The 23,976-nt window shown below is 45.0% G+C and overlaps 1 protein-coding gene across 2 annotated transcripts in view; it reads right to left on the bottom strand.

Annotated features, from left to right (window-relative positions):
- Positions 1-23,755, bottom strand: part of ldlrad4a (low density lipoprotein receptor class A domain containing 4a) — a 320,137-nt gene extending 296,382 nt beyond the window's left edge. Inside the window, exon 1 of one of the 2 annotated variants that reach the window (XM_078215703.1) lies at positions 23,640-23,755. The gene's annotated coding sequence lies outside the window, so the exon portion shown is untranslated. The remainder of the gene's footprint in view (positions 1-23,639) is intronic. The other variant, XM_078215704.1, reaches the window with a different exon arrangement.
- Between the last annotated feature and the right edge of the window lie 221 nt (positions 23,756-23,976).

The raw sequence follows: 23,976 nt of genomic DNA, 5'->3' as shown, positions 1-23,976 counted from the left end.
CAAAACATGACAGGACAGATGGTCTGAGGTGTGTTTGCCTTAAAGGAAGCAGCATGACAGGTAAGGCGGATGAACTTAAAGCTTGGATTACTACATGGAACTATGATGTTGTGGCAATTACGGAGACTTGGATGAAAGAAGAGCAAGGCTGGCAGCTTAGTATTTCAGGATTTAGATGCTTTAGGCGAGATAGAAAGGGTGACAAAAGAGGTGGGGGTATTGCTTTACTGATTAGGGAGAATGTCACAGCTATACAGAGGGAGGACACCTTGGTTGGATAATGCAATGACGCCATTTGGGTAGAACTCCGGAACAGGAGCAGTGCAATCACACTGTTGGGATTGTACTACAGACCTCCCAGCAGCCAGCGTGAAGTGGAGGAACTGATATGTCAGCAGATTGTGGGAAGATGTAAAAACAACATTGTTGTTGTGATGGGCGATTTTAACTTCCCCAACATAGACTGGGATTCTTTTAAGGCCAGGGAGCTGGACAGGGCAGAGTTTGTTCAGTGTGCCCATGGTGCTTCTTGAGGCAATATGGAGATAGTCCAACTCAGGACGGAGTTATCTTAGACCTGGTTCTGGGAAACATAGAAAAACTACAGCACAAAACAGGCCCTTTGGCCCCACAAGTTGTGCCGAACATAGCCCTACCTTTTAGGCCTACCTATAACCCTCCATCCTATTCAGTCCCATGTACTCATCCAGGGGTCTCTTAAAAGACCCTATTGAGTTTGCCTCCACCACCACTGACGGCAGCCGATTCCACTCGCCCATCACCCTCTGTGTGAAAAACTTCCCCCTCACGTTTCCCCTGTACCTACCCCCCAGCACCTTAAACCTGTGTCCTCTCGTAGCAGCCATTTCCACCCTGGGAAAAAGCCTCTGAGAGTCCACCCGATCTATGCCTCTCAACATCTTATATACCTCTATTAGGTCTCCTCTCATCCTACGTCTCTCCAAGGAGAAAAGACCGAGCTCCCTCAGCCTATCCTCATAAGGCATGCCACTCAATCCAGGCAACATCCTTGTAAATCGCCTCTGCACCCTTTCAATCTTTTCCACATCCTTCCTGTAATGAGGCGACCAGAACTGAGCACAGTACTCCAAGTGGGGTCTGACGAGGGTCTTGTATAGCTGCATCATTATCCCCGGACTCCTAAACTCAATCCCTCGATTGATAAAGGCCAGCACACCATACGCCTTCTTAACCACCTCCTCCACCTGCGGGGCCGATTTTAGAGTCCTATGGACCCGGACCCCAAGGTCTTTCTGATCCTCTACAGTACTAAGAGTCTTTCCCTTTATATTGTACTCCTTCATCCCATTTGACTTACCAAAATGGACCACTTTATCTGGGTTGAAGTCCATCTGCGAAACGAACCCAGACAGGTGACTGTTGTCTCAGTGGGGGATCATTAAAGTCAGACACCTATTTATCAACTACAGCTTAGCCTTCAACACCATTATTCCGACAAAACTCATCTCCAGACTCCGTTGCCTGAGGTTCGGCTCTTCCCTCTGCGACTGGATCCTGAACTTCCTAACCCACAAACCGCAATCAGCAAGGATAGGCAACAACAACACCTCCACGATCATCCTCAACACTGGTGCCCCATAACGCTGTGTCCTCAACCCCCTACTATACTCCTTATATACCTATAACTGTGTGGCCAAATTCCCCTCCAAGTCGATTTTCAAGTTGGCTGATGACACCGCTGATCTCAAACAATTGAGACGGAGTACAGGAAAAGAGAGAGTGAATCTGGTGAATTGGTAAGACGACGACAATCTCTCCCACAATGTCAACAAAATGAAGGAGATCGTCATTGACTTCAGGAAACGTAGTGGAGGACATGCCCCTGTCTACATCAATGGGGACGAAGTAGAAATGGTCGAGAGCTTCATGTTTTTAGGTGTCCAGAACACCAACAACTTGTTCTGGTTCCCCCATGCCGACACTATAGTCAAGAAAGCCCAACAACACCTCTACTTTCTCAGAAGACTAAGGAAATTTGGCATGCCCGTTACAACTCTCATCAACTTCTACAGATGCACCATAGAAAGCATTCTTTCTGGTTGTACCATAACTTGGTATGGCTCTATCCAATACCGCAAGAAACTACAAAGGGTCACAAATGAAGCCGAGTCCATCACTCAAACCAGCTTTCCACCCATTGGCACCGTTTACACTTACCGCTGGCTCGGAAAAGCAGCCAGCATAATTAAGGACCCCACGCACCCTGGACATACTCTCTTCCACCTTCTTCTGTTGGGAAAAAGATCCAAAAGTCTGAGGACATGTACCAACAAACTCAACAACAGCTTCTTCCCTGCTGCCATCAGGCTTTTGAATGGACCTACCTCGCACGAAGTTGATCTTTCTCTATACCCTAGCTACGACTGTAACACTACATTCTGCACACTCTCATTTCCTTCTCTATGAACGGTATACTTTGTCTGTATAGTATGCAAGAAACAATACTTAATGTATACCAATACATGTGACAGTAATAAATTAAATCAAAATTTTGGGATCAGTGATCACAATTCTGTAAGTTTCAAGATACTTGTAGAAAACAATAGAAGTAGTCCCAGAGTGAAAGTACTAAACTGGGGGAAGGCTAAGTACAACAGTATTAGGCAGGAGCTAGAGAATGTGTAAAAGCAAATTATTGCAGATGCTGGAATCTGAAACCAAAAGAGAAACTACTGGAAAATCTCAGCAGGTCTGGCAGCATCTGTAAGGAAAGAAAAGAGCTGACATTGAGTCCAGATGACCCTTTGTCAAAGCTAAAAGGCAGAGAAAATGGGAGATATTTATACTGTAGGGTGAGGGAATGAAAGGTGAGTCATAGCCACAAAAGCGAGCTAGAGTGTGCAGACAGGGGGGGGGGGGGGGTTGTTCGAGGGGAAATCCACATCCGATATGTGGGAGTCTTTTAAGAGACAGTTGTTAACAATTCAGGACAGAATGTCCCTGTAAAAATGAAGGATTAAGATGGCAATATTCAGGAACCCTGGATGGTGAAAGTACTAAACTGGAGATTGTAAGCTTAGTGAAAAAGAAGAAGGAGGCACACATAAATCTCAGGGAATTGAGAACAGATAAGGCTCTTGAGGGTTATAAAGATAGCAGGGATTGTCTCTTCTGCCCTCCTTAAACAGAGGAACAATGTTAACTACTCTCCAACCCTCTGCTTAAGCAGGGATTTGGGTGGGCAAAAAGGGGCCCTCAGAAGTCTTTGGCAGGCAGGATTAAGGAGAATCCCAAGGCTTTTAATGCGTATATAAGGAGGAAAAGGGAAGCTAAGGGTCGGTCCACTCAAGGACAGTGGAGGTGGGTGAGGTCCTTAACGAGTACTTGCATCAGTATTCACAAAGGAGAAGGATGTGGTGGATGGTGAGTGTAGAAAGGAGGATGTTGACATTCTGGGACATGTTGAGATAAAAAGGAAGGAGGTATTGGAGGTTCTGAAAAACATTACGGTAGACAGGTCCCAAGGGCCAGATATGGTTTATCCCAGAATAGAGGGGTGAGGGAAGAAATTGCTGAGGCCTTGGCTAAAATCTTTGCATCCTCTTTAGCCACGGGCAAGGTACCAGAGGATTGGAGAGTAACTAATATTGTTCCTTTGTTTAAGAAGGACAGAAGAGACAATCTGGAACATTATGGGCCTTGCATCAGTGGTGGGGAAATTATTGGAGGAGATTCTTAGGGACAGGATATACTCACATCTGGAAGAGAATAGACTTATTCTCCAAATCTACAGGCATTTAGAGACGCAATGACTGATTAGGGACAGTCAGCATGGCTTTGAGAGTGGAAAATCATGTCTCACAAATTTGATTGAGTTTTTTGAAGGGGTAATCAAGAAGGTAGTTGCGGGCAGTTCAGTTGATGTTGTCTACATGGACTTTAGCAAGCCCTTTGACAAGGTACCGCATGGTAGGTTGTTGCACCAGGTTAAATCTCTCAGGATCCAGGGTGAGGTATTTTAATGGATACAAAATTGGCTCTGGAGGCCTGTGATCAGCGGTGTGCCTCAGGGATCAGTGCTGGGTCCACTGTTACTTGTCATTTATATTAATGATTTGGATGAGAATATAGGAGGCATGGTTAGTAAGTTTGCAGATGACACCAAGATTGATGGCACAGTGGACAGTGAAGAAAGTTATCTCCGATTGCAACGGGATCTTGATCGATTGGGCCTGTGGGCTGACAAATGGCAGATGGAGTTTAATTTAGATAAATGCGAGGTGACGTATTTTGGTAGATTGAACCAGGGCAGGACTTACTCAGTTAATGGTAGGGCGTTGGAGGACTTACTCCGTTAATGGTAGGGCGTTGGGGAGAGTTACAGAACAAAGAGATCTAGGGGTACATGTTCATAGCTCCTTGAAAGTGGAGTCACAGGTGGACAGAGTGGTGAAGAAGGCATTCAGCATGCTTGGTTTCATTGGTCAGAACATTGAATACAGGAGTTGGGATGTCTTGCTGAAGTTGTACAAGACATTGGTAAGGCCACACTTGGAGTACTGTGTACACTTCTGGTCACCCTATTATAAAAAGAATATTATTAAATTAGAAAGAGCGCAGAAAAGATTTACCGGGACTTGATGGTTTGAGTTGTAAGGATAGACTGAGACTTTTTTCTCTAGAGTGTAGAATGCTGAGGGGTGATCCTATAGAGGTCTATAAAATAATGAGGGGCACAGATCAGCTAGATAGTCAATATCTTTTCCCAAAGGTAGGGGAGTCTAAAACTAGAGGGCACAGGTTTAAGGTGAGACAGGAGAGATACAAAAGTGTCCAGAGGGGCAATTTCTTCACACAGGGTGGTGAGTGTCTGGAACAAGCTGCCAGAGGTAGTAGTAGAGGCAGGTACAATTTTGTCTTTTAAAAAGCATTTAGATAGTTACTTGGGTACGATGGGTATAGAGGGATATGGGCCAAATACGGGCAATTGGGATTAGTTTAGGGGTTTAAAAAAGGGCAACATGGACAAGTTGGGCCGAAGAACCTGTTTCCATGCTGTAAACCTCTGACTTATTAGCAATAGGATGGTTTTGTGAAGGGATGTTGTGTTTCACAAACGTAATTGAGTTCTTTAAGGAAGTGACAAGAAAAAATTGACCAGGGCAGGGCAGTGGATGTTGTCAACTGCAGGAGGAAAGTATACAGTCAACAGTAGTGCCCTTAGAAAGATTAGCACACAGAGGGATTTAGGCGTGTAGATCCACAGTTCCCTGAAAGTGGCAACTCGGGTGGACAAAGTGATCAAGAAGGCATATGGCATGCTGACCTTCATAGGTCAGGGCATTGACTATAGGAATTGAAAAATCATGTTGCAGCTATATAAGACTTTGGTTAGGCCGCATTTGGAGTATTGTGTACAATTTTGGTCGCCACACTACCGGAAAGATGTTGATGCATTGGAAAGGGTGCAGAAGAAATTTACCAGCATGTTGCCTGATAAGGACTATAAAGAAAGGTTGAACAAACTTGGATTGTTTTTGTTGGATGAGGGGGGACCTGATAGAGGTTCACAAGATTATGACAGGCTTGGATAGCGTGGATAGTCAGAGTTTTTCCCCAGGGTCAAATTACTTGGGGTTATAGGTTGAGAGTGAGAGGGGGAAAGCTTAAAAGAGATGTAAGGGACAAGTTTTTCACACAGTGGGTGGTGAATACCTGGAACGTGCTGCCAGAGGAGGTGGAGGAAGCAGATTCTATAACATTCAAGAGGCATCTGGATAGATATATGAATAGGCAGGGATAAGAAGGATATGGACCAAGTAGAGGCAAGAAAATATTAGATTAGAGAGGCATCTGTGTCGGCACAGGCTTGGTGGGCCAAAGAGCTTGTTTCTGTGTACTGTTCTTTGTACATTTTCCCTACTATCACTGCTTCCAAGCCAAAGGCTGTCACAGTAATTCTGGCAGATTTCCTGCAGCTGAGTTAAAAGATACATAAAGTTTATTCCTTCACTACTCTCGAGCCACCTTCTGTAGTTCCTAAAGCACGTTCAATTCGTTAGTCTTGTCCATTGCTGCAATTCTCCTCCACCAGTGCCCTGTACCAACCACCTGAAAACGTAACTTGCATTCACAGTGCCTCAAACATGATCAAAACCATCCCAAAGCACTTCACAGTAGCATTATCAGGTGAAATCTGACACAGCCACATCAATGCCAGACACAGACACTTATCCACTACTTTAATCATTTAAGAAACAGTCAATCAGGTTTGTCAAGTTTAACAAACTTACAAATCCATGCTAGCTCTCTGATCATCTGAATAATTCCAAGGTGTTCAGCCACATTATCCTTAATTGCAGACTTCAAACAAGTTTCAGAAAACAAATGTTAAGCTAACTGGTCTATAATTCCCTGGTTTCTTCCTTCACCCTTCATTAAAAGGAATGGCTTGCAATTTTCAAATCTAAAGGAATGATTCCCAACAGAAATCTGGAAGATTATAGATCAGACATCTGCAATGTTCTCACTTTATTAATTTCATTCACGTCGCTGAATTAGACTAGCATTTATTGTTCATCCCTAGTTGCCCTTCACAAGTAGGCTTACATTAACACTGCAATGTTAATGCAGGATTTTAGTGGTGACTAAAATCCCCTCGTCGCCACACTCCGGCACCTGTTCAGGTACACTGAGGGAGAATTTAGTATGGTCAATGCACCTAGCCAACATATCTTTCAGACTGTAGGGGGAAACCGGAGCTCCCGGAGGAAACCCAGGCAGACACGGGGAGAACATGCAGACTCCACACAGACAGTGACCCAAGTCAGGAATCGAACCCAGGTCCCTGGCCCTGTGAGGCAGCAGTGCTAGCCACTGTGCCACCATGCTGCCCACATAGTGGGGGATTCAGCGATGGCAATGTCAAGGGACAATGGTTAGATCCTCTCCTGTTGGAGATGGTCATTGTCTAGCACGTAGTTGGCGCAAATGTTATTTGCCATTTGTCAGCTCAAACCTGGATATTGTCCAGTCATGCTGCATTTGGCAAAGGAGTCACAAATGGTACTGAACATTGTGGAGTCCCATTAGCGTACAGTCATCAGCGAACATCCCCATTTCTGACCTCATGATGGAAGGAGGGTCATTGATGAAGCATCGATTGGGTCTGTGACACTACTCTGAGGAACTCCTGCAGTGCTGTTGTTGAGTTGAGATGATTTATCTCCAATCACCACACACATCTTCCTTTGTGCCAGGTGTGACTCCAACCTGTGGAGGGATTTCCCCCTGATTCCCATCGAGTTAAGTTTTGCTAGGGCTCCTTGCTGCCATAAACGTTGCCATGATGTCAAGAGCATTCACTCTCACCTCATCTCTGGCTTTCAACTTTGTCCATGTTTGGGCCAAGGCTGTAATGAGGTCAGGAGCTGAGAGACCTTGATGGAACCCAAACTGAACATCCGTAAATAGGTTATTGCTGAGTAAGTGACACTCCATAACACTGTTGGTAACCCCTTCCATCACTTCACTGATGAAAGAGAACAGACGGATGGGTAGTAATTGACTGGGTTGGATTTGTCCTATTTCTGGTGTACAGGGCATTCCCAAGAAATTTTCCAACTTACTGGGTAAGATGCCAGTGGTATACTGAAATAGCTTAGCTAGGGGCACAGCCCATGCTGGAGCACAAGTCTTCAAAACTATTGCCAGAATATTGCCAAAGCCTTCGTTATTCAGCCATTTCTTAATATCATGTGGAGTGAAAACTGACATCTGTGATGCTGGGGACTTCCAGAGGACTGAGAGATGAATCATCCACTAAGTACTGGAAGGAATAGTAGTAAAATGGACTATTATTTAAATTGTGAAAAATTACAACATGCTACTGTGCAGAGGGACCTGAAAGTCCTTGTGCATGAATCACAAAAACTCAGTTTGCAGGTGCAGCAGGTAATCAAGGCGGCAAATGGAATGTTGGCCTTTATCATGAGAGGGATGGAGTATAAAAGCAGGGAGGTCATGCTGCAACTGTACAGGGTACTGGTGAGGCCGCACCAAGAGTACTGTGTACAATTTTGGTCCCCTTACTTAAGAAAGGATATATTAGCTTTGGAGGGGGTACAGAGAAGGTTCACCAGGTTGATTCCGGAGATGAGGGCGTTAGCTTATGAGGAGAGATTGAGTAGACTGGGCCTGTATTCATTGGAGTTTAGAAGGTTATGGGGAGATCTTATAGAGACATACAAGATAATGAAGGGGCTAGACAGGGTAGAAGCAGCGAGGTTATTTCCACTTACAATGGAAACAAGAACTAGGGGGCATAGCCTCAAAATACAGGGGAGTCAATTTAGAACAGAGTTGAGGAGGAACTTCTTCTCCCAGAGGGTAGTGAATCTTTGGAATTCTCTGCCCAATGAAGCAGTAGAGGCTACCTTGTTAAATGTGTTTAAGTCACAGATAGATTTTTAACCATTAAGGGAATTAAGGGTTATGGGGAGCGGGCGGGTAAGTGGAACTGAACCCACTATCAGATCAGCCATGATCTTATTGAATGGCGGAGCAGGCTTGAGGGGCTAGATGGCCTACGCCTATTGCTTATGTTCTTATGTTCTTCTGGCCAAAGATTATTGCGAATGCTTCAGCTTTATCTTTTGCACAGATGTGCTGAGCTCCTCTGTCATTGAGGATGGGAATATTTGTGGAGCCTTCTCCTCCAGTGATTTGTTTAATTGTCCACCACCATTCATGGCTAGATGTGGCAGGACTGCAGAACGTAGATCTGATCCGTTGGTTGTGGAATTGCTTAGCTCTGTCTATTACTTAATGTTAATGCTATTTGGCATGCAAGTAGTCCTGTGTTGTAGCTTTACCAGGTTGTCCCCTCAATTTTAGGTATGCCTGGTGTTGTTCTTGGCATACCCTACTGCACGTTTCATTGAACCAGGGTTGATCCCCTGGCTTGGTGGTAATGGTAGAGCGGGGGATATGCTGTGCCATGAGGTTACAGATTGTGCTCGAGTGAGCTCGGCTGATGGCCCACTGCGCCTCATGGATGCCCAGTCTTGAGTTGCTAGATTTGTTCAAAATCTATCCCATTTATCACAGTGGTAATGCCACACAACACAATGGAGGGTATCCTCAATATGAAGCCATGGCTTCACCTCCACCAGCACTGTGTGGTGGTCACTCCTACCAATGCTGCCATGGTCAGATTGGTAAGGATGCGGTCAAGTATGTTTTTCCCTCAGCTCCTAGACTGAGTCAGCGGCAGATGGTATGTCTATTAGGACTCAGCCACTCTTGGTGAAAGACACCAAATCCCCCACCCAGAGTTCATTCTGTGCCCTTGCCATCCTCAGTGGTGTTCAACATGGAGAAGTACTGATTCATCAGCTGAGTGGGACGGTACGCGGTAATCAGCAGGAGTTTTCTTTGCCTACATTTGACCTGGTGCCATAAGACTTCCAGAGTTGATGTTGAGGACTCCCAGGGCAACTCTCTCCCAGCCGTATACCACTGTGCTGCCACTTCTGCTGGGTCTGTCCTGCCGATGGGTGGTGTCCGGGACATTATCTGTAAGGTATGATCATGTGAGTATGACTACGTCAGATTTGCTTAGTCTGAGACAACTCTCCATTTTGTCACAAGCCCCCAGATGTTACTAGAGAGCATTGTGAGGTTGACAGTTGGGCTTGATGTTGTCACTGCCAGTACCCAAGTTGATGCTGGATGGTCCAACAGGTTTCGTTCCTTTTTCTTCGTAATATAACTGTGACCAAACGAGCCACCTAAAATGGCGATTTGTAAAGCACTCTGGGACAATTGGGCAAGAACTAAAACGACAGGCTGCAGCATAAAAGAGAGATAAACAGGCTGCAACTCCGACGACTGAATAAACAAGAAATAGGCCACCCCAAAGACAATGGACACTCTCTGGTCAAACAGACTGGTTTACCTTAACCCCTTATTTGGGAGGAAAGTATGTGACCTACATGCCTCCAGCACCTACAGACATGGCCATTGGGTACACACCCAGAGATTGGTGTGGCAGCACCTGATTGGACTCTTATCGATCAGGGTGATCAAGCCCTGATCGATTGATTGACAAGAATCAGGAGCCCACCCAAAAGGACACAAAACCAAGGAGGGATAAAAGCTGCTGCACAACTGAAGAAGCTCGCTCTCTCTGATCCCACGGACGAGCTACAACATCGCCAGCAACGACCAGCACAAGGAGAGCCGCCACACCCGAGATGGAAGGAAGACCAGAGCCAAAGTGCCAGACCAGACCAAAGGACCAGATTACGCAGAGGACGACCGAGACCAGCGCACAGATAAAGGCCAATATCTGCTTGGGTACTTGCCAGTCACGCAAAGTTAAGTCAAGGTCTAGTATTGGACTTGAACTCTCGTATTTTCTGTAAAGATAACTTATTGTTGGTTGGGTGGGTGATTATTGATCGTGTGTCTTAAATAAATATTGGTTGTACTAACAAGACGTCTACTCGCAGTCATTTGTCCACCGTATAAGGATTAAAACAGACTGCGCGGCAGGCACAACATAACTGAGTGGCTTACTGGGCTATTGTAGTCAACCACAGTTCTGAGTTCCTGGAGTCACATATAGGCCAGACCAGGTAAGGATGGTGAATTTCCTTCTCTTGGGGAAGTTCCCTAAACCCAGTTGGGTTTTTATAACAATCAACAATGGTCATCAGTTGACTTTAAATTCTAGGTGTTTTGAGTTTAAATTCCACTGTCTACCATGTTGGGGTTCAAGCATTTGTCTCAAAGCATTTCAGCTTTGACAAAGGGTCATCTGGACTCAATGTCAGCTCTTTTCTCCTTACAGATGCTGCCAGATCTGCTGAGATTATCCAGCATTTTCTCTTTTGGTGTTTGCATTCAACCCTGCGTCTCCAGAGCATTACCCTGGCTTACTTGTCCAGTGACAATACCATCGCATCCCCTACTTCCTTTAGAAACTTGGGGGCTTGTCCTGGGGATTTGTCACTATTTAGTGCCATTAGCAACATAGCAGCAGTCGGTCATTCAGCCCTTCAAGCCTGCTCTAACATTCAGCAGATCATGACTACTTCAATGTCATTTTTCAGCGCTATCCTCATGTTCCTTAATGTCATTATCTAGAAATCTAAGTGAGCTTCCACTCTGGAGTGGAGAATTCCAAAGATTGTCTCAATGGCTTGCCCCTCGTTCTGAAAATATGTACCCTAATTCTAGAACCCCTCAAGCCAAGGGAAAGACCATTTCTGCATCTGCTGTGTCACACTAACGTAAAAGGCATTTCCTTAAAAAGTGGTCAGTGAGCTGAGAATGTGCATGCATGCATGTGGCCAGTAGACAAATTTTAGTCTTAAACAAGATATAGGTTAGTTTTTTGCAAAACTACCGCTGAAAGTTAAAGTGCTTAAGTTATTAACAAAAATACAGTCACCATGACTAAAATGCAGGTTAATAAAAAAAATACTTCAACATGAAATTTTCAAATCAGTCTCTGAGATATTGTTGTGGGACATTTACTTGAATTCTTTCTTTCCGAAGTGAGGAAGTTGAGATTCGGTTTAATAGCTGCTGCTGTTGGCTAGTCAGAGGTTTGCCTTTTGGCTGGCGGGGGGGGCGGGGGGGGGGGTGCTCAGCAGGTTTTTGGGAGCAGTTTCCTATTCCTCACTCATTCCGTTGCTACAGAACTTTCAGATTGCCTGGACTCTTCAGTAGAACAGCAGTTAATTTAATATCTTCCTTTTTCTCCTCCCTTAGCTAAGAACCCTCTCAAGTCGTTTCTCAGACTTCTTCCTGTGGTTCTGCACACAAATTGCTATTCTCAAACATACTTTACACAGTTCCAAAACATAACATGGCTGCCATGTTAATTCTGATGAAACATTGTTCCAACAGTCAAAGAAGTTAATGTTGAGGTCATTTGAAGTCCCTTCTTGCCTCCTGTTCCCTCAGAAATACAAGAGTTTTTCATATCTTTTAGAATTCAATGGACACCCATGGAGGGGTTTTTGCATTTTTATTGACTCTTTTATCGTCAGCTCCAGAGATGAGTCCAGCAAGATTTGAATAAACACCAGAAAGTGCCATGTTGTCTTTCTTCTACTTTGAAAAAGGTTCTTAAACTCAATGTACAAGTTTGAAAACAGAAATGTGCCTTTAAAACAGTTGTCCTTAAATTCTGTAATATCATAATTACAGGTTCAAGATACCCATCTAGCCCCTTAAGAATTATACATTTCGCTGAGATCACTTCTCATACGAACAAGGAGCAGGAGTAGACTAGTCAGCCCCTCGAATCTGCTCTGCCATTCAATAAGATCAAGGCTGATCTGATTGTAACCTTAGCCCCACATTCCTACCTACCCTCGATAGATTCTTGATTAACAAGGGATTGAAAGGCTATCTAGCTCTGCCTTAAAAATATTCAAAGATTCTGCTTTCACTGCCTTCTAAACTCTAGAGAATACAGACCAAAACCCCTCAATTTTTCCTCATAGGACGATCCCACCATCACAGAAACTAGTCTGGTGAACCTCCACTGAACCTATGACCAGACTATCCTTCCATAGGTAACAGGAACCAAGACTGTACACAAACTCTGGGGGAATCTAACCATGGTTCTATGTAATTGAGGTAAAACATCTTTACTTCTGTACTCAAATCCTCTTGCAATAAAGGTCAACATACCATTTGCCTTCCTAATTGCTCACTGCACCTGCATGTGACTTATGAATTAGGACACCCAGTCCCTTTGGGCATCAACACTTCCCAATCTCTCTCCATTTCAGTAATACTCTGCATTCCTGTTTTTCCTATCAAAGTTGATGACCTCACACTTCTGACAATATATTCCATCTGCCATGTTCTTCCCCATTCAATAAGCCCGTCCAAATCCCCTTGAAGCGTCTTGCAGCATCCTGACAACACACATTCCACTTAGTTTTGTATCATCCACAAACTTGGAAATATTACATTTGGTCCCCACATCCAAATAACTGATTGTTTACAGCTGGGGCCCAAGTACCAATCCTTGCACTAGTCACAGCCACCAACCTGAGAATGAACAGTTTAAATTTACATGCAGGTCTAGAGATCCTCTGACCTCCGAAGGAAGACCCCGACCTAGGGGACCCTAACAGGTGGACCTGGCCATCAGCTCATCCACGATCGCAGAGATGCCATCCACTTACCGCCCATGCCGGAGTATGGTCTGGACATCCTCCAACCCCTGAATTAAACCACAGCCTGTCAGCGACCCGAAACACCGACTGCGCAGACCCGACTGCTGACGTAGGAACCGCGACCTTGGCAATTAATCCTCCACCCACACACTGGCCAAAGCGAAGAATCTCACTGGGCACACCTAAACCCTTGATATTGCATACCACTCACACCGTCTCCCAGGCACAAAAAGAAGCAACCACTCCAGAAAGCGTCGGAAACGTGCAGACGAGACTGAAACAACTTTTTAAAGTTTATAAATGTACTTGTTACAAGTAGGCCTACATGAACACTGCAATGAAGTTACTGGGAAAATCCCCTAGTCGCCACACTCCGGCACCTGTTCGGGTACACTGAAGGAGAATTTAGCACTGTCAATGCACCAAACCAGCATGTCTTTTGGACTGTGGGGGGAAACCAGAGCACCCAGAGGAAACCCATGCAGACATGGTGAGAACGTGCAAATTCTGCACAAACAGTGACCCAAGCCGGGAATTGAACCTGGGTCCCTGGAGCTGCAAGGTAGCAGTGCTAACCATTGTGCCACCATGCCACCTATACGTGGTCCCAAGGCCACTCTCTCTCCAGTTTATTCCTGGCACATGTCCAATCTCCGGAAAAAAAGCTAGACGAACTTAAAGCCTGGCTCACTTTTCAAAGGGAGCTGAAAGACTGCTGTGTGCTCATGTTTCACGGAGACGTGGCTCACTCCTGCTTCACCATACTGTGCCCTACAACCAGAGGACTTCTCAATCCACCGGCTGGACCATACAGAGGCCTCAGACAAGGTGGGGTCTGCCTTCTAATCAACACCTGTTGGTGCTCTGATATCGTAAAACTGTCAAGTTTCTGCTTCACGGACCCAGAATATCTAACACTGAAATGCTGTCCCTACTACCTTCCGCGGGAGTTCACCTCTGTTATCCTGACAGCAGCTTACATCCTACCCCATGCAGATGTGATGACCGCACTGGACAAAATATATACCACCACAAATAGCCTTGAAACGAAACAACCCAAGGCCTTGTTCATCGTGGCCAGGGACTTCAGCCAGACCAAGTTCAAGAGTGCCTTATCAAGATACTACCAACATGTCTCCTGTTCCACCAGAGGCCTAAACATCCTTGACCACTGCTACACAAATATCCAACATGCCTACTGCTCTATTGCCCGTCCATACTTTGGTAAATCAGACCATAAGGCTGTGCTCCTGCTCCCAGCTTACAAGCAAAAACTGAAGTGGGAGAATCCAATAAAGAAAGTTGTGCAATGTTTGTCTGAGGAAACAGATGATCTTCAACAGGACTGCTTTGAGTCAGTGGACTGGTCAATATTTAAAAACCAACCAGAATGAGTACGCCACTCCAATAACAGACCTCATTAGTAGGTGCATTGAAGACTGTGTGCCAAAGAAACAAATCTTCTAACCTAATCTTTCCTAACCAGAAACCATGTCCCAAGGGTAAGGTGTTGGATTGGGGGAAGGCTAACTTTAGTGGGATTAGGCAGAAATTGGCAGCTGTCGATTGGGAGAAGCTGTTTGAGGGTAAATCCACATCTGGCATGTGGGAGTCTTTTAAGGAACAGTTGTTAGGGCTGCAGGATAGGCATGTGCCTATAAAAAAGGATAGGAAGGGTAGGATTCGAGAACCGTGGATAACCAGGGAGATTGAGGGATTGGTCAAAAAGAAAAGAGAGGGGTACGTTAGGTCCAGACAGCTAAAAACGGAGGGAGCTCTGGAGGAATACAAAGAAAGTAGGAAAAAATCAAACGAGGAATTAGAAGGGCAAAAAGGGGTCACGAAATGTCCTTGGCAGACAGGATTAAGGAGAATCCCAAGGCATTTTATTCATACGTTAGGAACAAAAGGGTTGTCAGGGAAAAAATCGGACCTCTCAGGGACAAAAGTGGGGAATTATGCTTAGAGCCCAAAGAAGTAGGAGAGATCCTAAATGAATACTTTGTGTCGGTATTCACACAGGAGAGGGATGTGTTGACTGGGAGTGTCTCGGAGAGGAGCGTTGACCCATTAGAGAAGATCTCCATTACAAGGGAGGAAGTGTTAGGTTTTTGTAGGGAATATAAAGACTGACAAATCCCCAGGGCCTGATGGAATCTATCCAATGCTGCTCAGGGAGACGAGAGATGAAATCGCTGGGCCTCTGACGCAAATCTTTGTCTCGTCACTGGTCACAGGTGAGGTCCCAGAGGATTGGAGGATAGCTAATGTGGTCCCGTTATTTAAAAAGGGTAGGAAGGATAACCCGGGAAATTATCGGCCGGTGAGCTTGACGTCCGTGGTAGGGAAGTTGTTGGAGAGGATTCTTAGGGATAGGATGTATGCGCATTTAGGAAGGAATAAACTCATTAACGATAGTCAGCATGGTTTTGTGAGAGGGAGGTCGTGCCTCACTAACCTGGTGGAGTTTTTTGAAGAAGTGACTAGAATGGTTGACGAGGGATGTCGTCTATGTGGACTTTAGTAAGGCATTTGACAAAGTCCCTCATGGCAGGTTGGTGCAAAAGGTTGGATCTCATGGGATAAAGGGGGAGGTGGCTAGATGGGTGGAGAACTGGCTTGGTCACAGAAAACAGAGGGTGGTAGTGGAAGGGTATTTTTCCGGCTGGATGCCTGTGACTAGTGGTGTTCCGCAGGGCTCTGTATTGGGACCTCTGCTGTTTGTGATTTATATAAACGATCTGGAAGAAGGTGTAACTGGGGTGATCAGTAAGTTTGCGGACGACACGAAAATGGCTGGACTTGCAGATAGTGAGGAACATTGTCAGAGGCTACAGATGGATATAGATAGGCTGGAAATTTGGGCAAAGAAATGGCAGATGGAGTTCAATCCAGATAAATGCGAAGTGATGCATTTTGGTAGAACTAACGTGGGGGGGAGCTATACGATAAATGGCAGAACCATAAAGGGTATAGATACGCAGAGGGACCTGGGTGTGCAAGTCCACAGATCCTTGAAGGTGATGTCACAGGTGGAGAAGGTAGTGAAGAAGGCATATGGCATTGCCTTTATAGGACGGGGCATAGAGTATAAAAGTTGGGGTCTGATGTTGCAGTTGTATAGAACGTTGGTTCGGCCGCATTTGGAATACTGCGCCCAGTTCTGGTCGCCACACTACCAGAAGGACGTGGAGGCTTTAGGGAGTGTGCAGAGGAGGTTTACCAGGATGTTGCCTGGTATGGAAGGGCTTAGTTATGAGGAGAGATTGGGTAAACTGGGGTTGTTCTCACTGGAAAGACGGAGGATGGGGGGTGACCTAATAGAGGTGTAGAAAATTATGAAAGGCATAGATAGGGTGAACGGTGGGAATTTTTTTCCCAGGTCGGTGGTGACGTTCACGAGGGGTCATAGATTCAAGGTGAGGGGGGGAGGTTTAACACGGATATCAGAAAGACGTATTTTACACAGAGGGTGGTGGGGGCCTGGAATGCGCTGCTGGGCAAGGTGGTGGAGGCGGACACACTGGGAACGTTTAAGACTTATCTAGATAGCCACATGAACGGAGTGGGAATGGAGGGATACAAAAGAATGGTCTAGTTTGGACCAGGGAGCGACGCGGGCTTGGAGGGCCGAAGGGCCTGCTCCTGTGCTGTATTGTTCTTTGTAAACAGGGATTTCCACTGCTTGCTGAAGTCCAGGTCTGAGGCATTTAAGTCAGCCAATCCTGACCTATACAATAAATCTAGATAGGATCTACAGAGAACCAAAGATGCCAAGAGACATGCCAAGCAGGCTAGCCACACGGATTCCCACCAATTATGGCAAGGTCTGCAAGACATGACATAGGCTACAAGATGAAGGCATGTAGAATCACGGGCAGCAACGCACCCCTCCCTCATGAGCTCAAGTATTCTATGCCCGTTCTGAAGCCTCGGTCAGAATGTTATCCAAAATCACCATCTCAGACGTCAGAGTAGCCTTCTTGAAAGTCAACACTGGGAAAGCGACTGGCCCAGATGGGGTACCGGGATGTGCATTCAGATCCTGCGCGGATCAGCTGGCAGCTCTATTCACAGATACCGTTAACCTCTCCTTGCATCAATATGGGTCCCTACCTGCTCCAAGAACACAACCATCATCCCTGTACCAAAGAAAAGCCATGCAGCGTGCCATGATGACCATCATCATTGGCTCTGACATCCGTCGTTATGAAGTGCTTTGAAAGTTTAGTCATGGCACGGATCAATTCCGACCTCCCAGATTGCCTGGATCCACTACAGTTCGCCTACCACTGCAACAGGCCCACAGCGCACACCATCTCCCTGACCCTGCACTCAACCCTGGAACACCTCGATAACAAAGACAGCTATGTCAGACTCCTATTTATTAACTACAGCTCAGCCTTCAACACCATTATTCCAACGAAACTCATCTCCAAACTCCGTGGCCCGGGGTTCGACTGCTCCCTCTGCGACTGGATCCTAGACTTCCTAACCCACAGGCCACAATCAGTAAGGATAGGCAATGACGACACCTCCATGATCATCCTCAACACCGGTGCCCCACAAGGCTGTGTCCTCAGCCGCCTACTATACTCCCCTCCTGCATTGTTTCATCCTGATGAGGAGATGCCGGCATTGGATTGGGGTAAACACAGTAACAGTTTTAACAACACCAGGTTAAAGTCCAACAGGTCTATTTTTCAAATAACCAAATAAATACCAAATTACCAAATAATTCAAATTACCAAATAAACCTGTTGGACTTTAACCTGTTGTTGTTAAAATTGTTTCATCCTCCCAGGAGATGGAGGGAACAAATAAATTCCCCTCCAACTCGATTTCCAAGTTTACTGATGACACCACCGTGATGGGTCAGATTTCAAACAATGGCGAGAGACTTTGATTTGATTTACTATTGTCACATGTATTAGTATACAGTGAAAAGTATTGTCTTTTGCGCACTATAGAGACAAAGCATACCGTTCATAGAGAAGGAAACGAGAGAGTGCAGAACGTAGTGTTACAGTCATATCCAGGGTGTAGAGAAAGATCAACTTAGACTTGGGTCCATTCAAAAGTCTGATGGCAGCAGGGAAGAATCTGTTCTTGAGTTGGTTGGTACATGACCTCAGACTTTTGTATCTTTTTCCCAACGGAAGGATCTCTACTTTAAGACAGTACAGGAATGAGAAAGAGAATCTGGTGAACTGATGCAATGACAATAATCTCTCCTTCATTGTCAACAAAATGAAGGAGATAGTCATCGACCTCAGGAATCCTGGTGGGGGACATGCCCTGTCTACATCAATGGGGATGAAGTGTAAATGGTCGAGAGTTTCAAGTTTCTATATGTCCAAATCACCAACAACCTGTCCTGACCCCTCCATGCCAACATTATAGTTAAGAAAGCCCACCAACTTTCTCAGGAGGCTAAGGAAATTCGGCATGTTTGCAACAACTCTCTCCAACTTTTACAGATGCACCGGAAAAAACATCCTTTCTGGATGTATCATTGCTCGATACATGGCTCCTGCCCTGACCAAGACCCCAAGAAACTAAGGGTTGTGAATGTAGCCCAGTCCATCACGCAAACCAGCCTCTCATCCATTGACTCCATCTACACTTCCCACTGCCTTGGAAAAGCAGCCAGCATAATTAAGGATCCCACGCACCCCAGACATACTCACTTCCACCTTCTTCCTTCAGGAAAAAGATATAAAAGTCTGACGTCATGCACCAACCTACTCAAGGACAGACTTTTCTCTGCTGCCATCAGACTTTTGAATGGACCTACCCTGCATTAAGTTGATCTTTCTCTACATCCTAGATATGACTGTAACACTACATTCTGCACCTTCTGCTTTCCTTCTCCCCTGTGTACTATATGAATGGTATGCTTTATCTGCATAGCACAGGAAACAATCCTTTTCACTGTATAGCAATGTGACAAATCAAAGCAAAAACAATAGATTCTAGTATTTTCCACTGATGTCAGGCTAACAGGTCTGTAGTTCCCCATTTTCTATCTTACTACCTACGTAAAACAGTGGGGTTACATTTGAAACCTTCCAATTTGAAACCACCATTCCAGAGTTTGGGAAGATGACCAAAAATGTATCCACTATCTCGGTAGCCACTTCTTTCAACAGAATGGGATGTAGATCATTGGGTCCCAGTGATTCTTCATTTTGTTTCCATCGGTGCTATTTTGTTTTACTTTAATTCTGGAGAATACCGAGCCCTGATTTCTTGGGATTTTCCATATGCTGACTGCTTCCTCTACTATAAATACTGACAAAGTCGTTATTCATCATTTCCCGTTTCCTTATGTTCACGCCCCTGGCTAATCTTCAATATTGTCAAAATAAAACCACCAAACTTTTCTCTGCTTGGGCAAAAAGGTAACAAGGGAGAGAGTAGGGCCTCTTAAGGATCAACAAGGTCATCTATGTGCAGATCCACAAGACATGGTGAGATCCTAAATAAATATTTCTCATCAGTATTTACTGTTGAGAAAAGCATGGATGTTAGGGAACTTGGGAAAATAAATAGTGATGTCTTCAGGAGTGTACATAATACAGAGAAGGAGGTGCTGGAAGTCTTAAAGTGCATCAAGGTAGATAAACCCCGGGACCTGATGAAGTATATCCCAGGACGTTGTGGGAGGCTAGGGAGGAAATTGAAGGTCCCCTAGACGAGATATTTGAATCAGCGATAGTCACGGATGAGGTGCCTGAAGATTGGAGAGTGGCAAATGTTGTGCCTTTTGTTTAAAAGGGCTGTAGGGGAAAGCCTGGGAACTACAGGCCAGTGAGCCTCTCATCTGTGGTGGGTAAATTGTTGGAAGGTAAATTGAGTTTTTTTGAAGGGGGAACCAAGAAGGTCGATGAGGGGAGTGCAGTTGATGTTGTCTTCATGGACTTTAACAAGGCCTTTGACAAGGTACCGCATGGTAGGTTGTTGCATAAAGTTAAATCTCACGGGATCCAGGGTGAGGTATCTAAATGGATACAGAATTGGCTTCTGTCGGTGGTTGTAGAGGGTTGTTTTTCAAACTGGAGGCCTGTGACCAGCGGTGTGCCTCAGGGATCAGTGCTGGGCCCACTGTTATTTGTCATTTATATTAATGATTTGGATGAGAATATAGGGGGCATGGTTAGTAAGTTTGCAGATGACACTAAGATTGGTGGCATAATGGACAGTGAAGAAAGTTATCTCCAATTGCAACGGGATCTTGATCAATCGGGCCAGTGGGCTGACGAATGGCAGATGGAGTTTAATTTAGACAAATGCGAGGTGATGCATTTTGGTAGATTGAACCAGGACAGGACTTACTCAGTTAATGGTAGGGTGTTGGAGAGAGTTACAGAACAAAGAGATCTAGGGGTACATGTTCATAGCTCCTTGAAAGTGGAGTCACAGGTGGACAGAGTGGTGAAGAAGGCATTCGGCATGCTTGGTTTCATCGGTCAGAACATTGAATACAGGAGTTGGGACGTCTTGAAGTTGTACAAGACATTGGTAAGGCCACACTTGGAATACTGTGTGCAATTTTGGTCACCCCATTGTAGAAAGGATATTATTAAACTACAAAGAGTGCAGAAAAGATTTACTAGGATGCTACCTAAACTTGATGGACTGAGTTATAAGGAGAGGCTGAATAGACTGGGACTTTTCTCTCTGGAGCGTAGGAGGCTGAGGGGTGACTTTATAGAGGTCTATAAAATAATGAGGGGCATAGACAAGGTAGATAGTCAATATCTTTTCCCAAAGGTAAGGGAGTCTAAAACTAGAGGGCATAGGTTTAAGGTGAGAGGGGAGAGATACAAGTGTCCAGAGGGGCAATTTTTTCACAGAGGGTGGTGAGTGTCTGGAACAAGCTGCCGGAGGTAGTAGTAGAGGCGGGTACAATTTTATCTTTTAAAAAGCATTTAGATAGTTACATGGGTACGATGGGTATAGAGGGATATGGGCCAAATGTGGGCAATTGGGATTAGCTTTGGGGTTTTAAAAAAAAAACAAGGGCGGCATGGACAAGTTGGGCTGAAGGGCCTGTTTCCATGCTGTAAACCACTATGACTCTCTGAGCTGACACTAATAATCACAATTATGGACAAAAGAGCAGCACGACGACTGTACTTTGGTTAGCAGTGGTTTGCACTGCTGCCTCACAGCACAGCGCCAGGGACACAGGTTCAATTCCAGCCTCGGATCACTGTCTGTGCGGAGTCTGCACGTTCTCCCCGTGTCTGAGAGTTTCCTCCGGTTGCCTCCCACAGTCCAAAAGATGTGCTGGTTAGGTGCGTTGGCTGTGTTAAATTCTCCCTCCGGTGTATCCGAACAGGCGCCAGAGTGTGGTGACTAGGGAATTTTTGCAGTAACTTCATTGCCGTGTTAATGTAAGCCTACTTGTGACACTAATAAATAAACTTCTTTTTAAAAAAAACTTTAAAATAAGTTGATGGCCAAGCTTTTGATAGAGGCAGAGGCCTTTCAAATATACAAAAACAAATGTACAGTCTCACCTCTTTGCAATTCCTGGTAGGATATCCTGACTGACCTACAGGATTAGTTGCTTTCACAAATCATTAGTAGCTTCCAGATGCTTTACTCACTTTGATTTGTACCCTCATATCTCTTCAGATTTTTGATTCACTGCAGTTTTATTTTGCAAAGAGCAAGAGAAAAATCTGAAAGTGTGACTGATAAAAGTCACAACTATGCCCAAGATAGATTTTTTAAAATAAATCACCAAGTATCAATATGATGGCTCAAAGCATCTCTGACATACTGTATCACAAAACATATGTTTCCAGCTACAAACTCCTTTCTTGTCAAAACCTGATACTTCGTTATAACAAGCAAAAACAGGGGGGAAAAAAAAAATCACCAGACAATGCTCTTGTAGCAGCATTGCCAGTCTCCCAAAGACAGTGTGCAAGCCAATTTTCTGGCATAAGGTACCCAAGATAGCAAGCAAAAAAGTACTTGACAATTTCCTAATTTTTGCTGCACAAAGGAAGCTACAAATGACGTCTTGTGTTTGAAGAAACTTGGTAAAACTGAAATGATGCTTCATTGGCGGTGAAGCATTTTAAGACAACCAGTGGTCGTGAAAAACACTATATGAACAAGTCTCTCTTTTATATATAGATGCATGTGCATGATTTGAAAAGGAATGGACTGTTTACAACTATTTTGTACTTGAAAATAATGCTCATGAGATCAAATGAACACAAGTCATCTGAAGCCATAACTTATTATTTTTAATCATAACATTGTCTAAGATATGTATCACTATGTATACAGTGATGGGGTGTGGTTGGCTATGATCCTTTACACCAGAAAAATCAAAACCCAAAAGGCAGAAAAAGGTTAGGTGGCCAATAGCTCAAATCTCCCAAAATATCTGGAAGGCTTAATTGAAATTGATGCACAATTTCATCCTCCTAGAAGACGAAGGGAACAAATACATGTCAAAAATAAATAATTGACTGTCTTTCAAACTTCAGCATGCTAAAACGAAGAACCCCATACATCATCAAGAAGGAGGCTGCTGTGTACAACACACGATGTAGCAAGAGGTATCCTGGATCTGCTTTGACATTGAAGGATATAAACGAAATGAAAAATAGTCAGGGATGGGGATTATTGAGCGGCAGATTAATGTTTGCGCCACGACTGGCTTGGAGTTTATCATTCATGGTTACTCAACAGTCCAAAAGCAACTCAGATCCAAGGTGACCATCATGAAGCATCCTCAATCATCCTGCACTTTCGCAACAAACTTTAAAAAACAAACAAGTTAGACCCTTCCTGCAATGGGAATATGACACATTGAACTTGATTAATACATGAGCTCTATTTTGTGCATCCAAAATTTTTTTTGGTCCAATTTATTAACCAACATCAAAGCAAGCAAAACCAAGCAATTTAAACGGTAATTGCGGTACCAAAAAAAAAGTCCATCATTTGTTTTAAATCCCCAAACTCCCTCCAGTCGTGCTGTAATGATTACTTGACACACAAGTTCTGGAGGGCATGTGATTGCACTTTAAAGGGGTTTTTATTCTGCTGATGCTGGCTGTGCTGTTGACTTTAAACTTGGGCCTCTGGCTACAAAACACAGGAGACACAGCTTTCTTTCTGTGTGACTGCCTCCAGTCTGGCTCCAAACTCTCCTCCCTGTCTGGCTGGCTTCTATAGGAACACAAACACACAGGCTGCAAAAAAACAGCCGCCGCAAACAACCATTTTTATACAAACCGCCTCGCGAAATCGGCCGAGTGACGGGGATTATTATTAACGATAAATACAGCAACTGCGCTTCTGATTTTAAAACTTCGTCGTTCCCCCCCCCCCACCACCACCACCACCACCACTCCCCTGTCCGCCCCGCCAAAAAATAAAATACAAAACGTGGATAAATGCAATGACAGCGAGACTCACTCACACTCTCTCACACACATAGCCCCGCGGGCTCTTGTCTGGCGTCTTTATCGCCGTCTGACTGACTGACTGAATGAGTGACTGACTGAGTGGCGCTCGAGCTCCTCCTCCTCCTCGCGCTGCCGCTCTCTCACCCCCGCCCCCCCCCCCCCCCTTCCATTCCATTCCCAACGGTCCTAACCGTCTCTCACGCGCTCAGCCTCCGCGCGACCCCTCCCCCGCCGCGTGTCGTCACCCCCACCTTCCACTATTTGGCTCGAGCTCCATTCAGACAGACGCGCGAGACAAACAGACGGAGGGGGAGGGGCGGCAAGGACGAGAGGGAAAGAAAAGCCCG

This window comes from Mustelus asterias, chromosome 7, assembly GCF_964213995.1.
Source record: "Mustelus asterias chromosome 7, sMusAst1.hap1.1, whole genome shotgun sequence".
NCBI classification, from domain to species: Eukaryota; Metazoa; Chordata; class Chondrichthyes; order Carcharhiniformes; family Triakidae; genus Mustelus; species Mustelus asterias.
The sequence above is the reverse complement of the archived record's forward strand: the minus strand, read 5'-3'. Positions and strand labels throughout refer to the sequence as shown.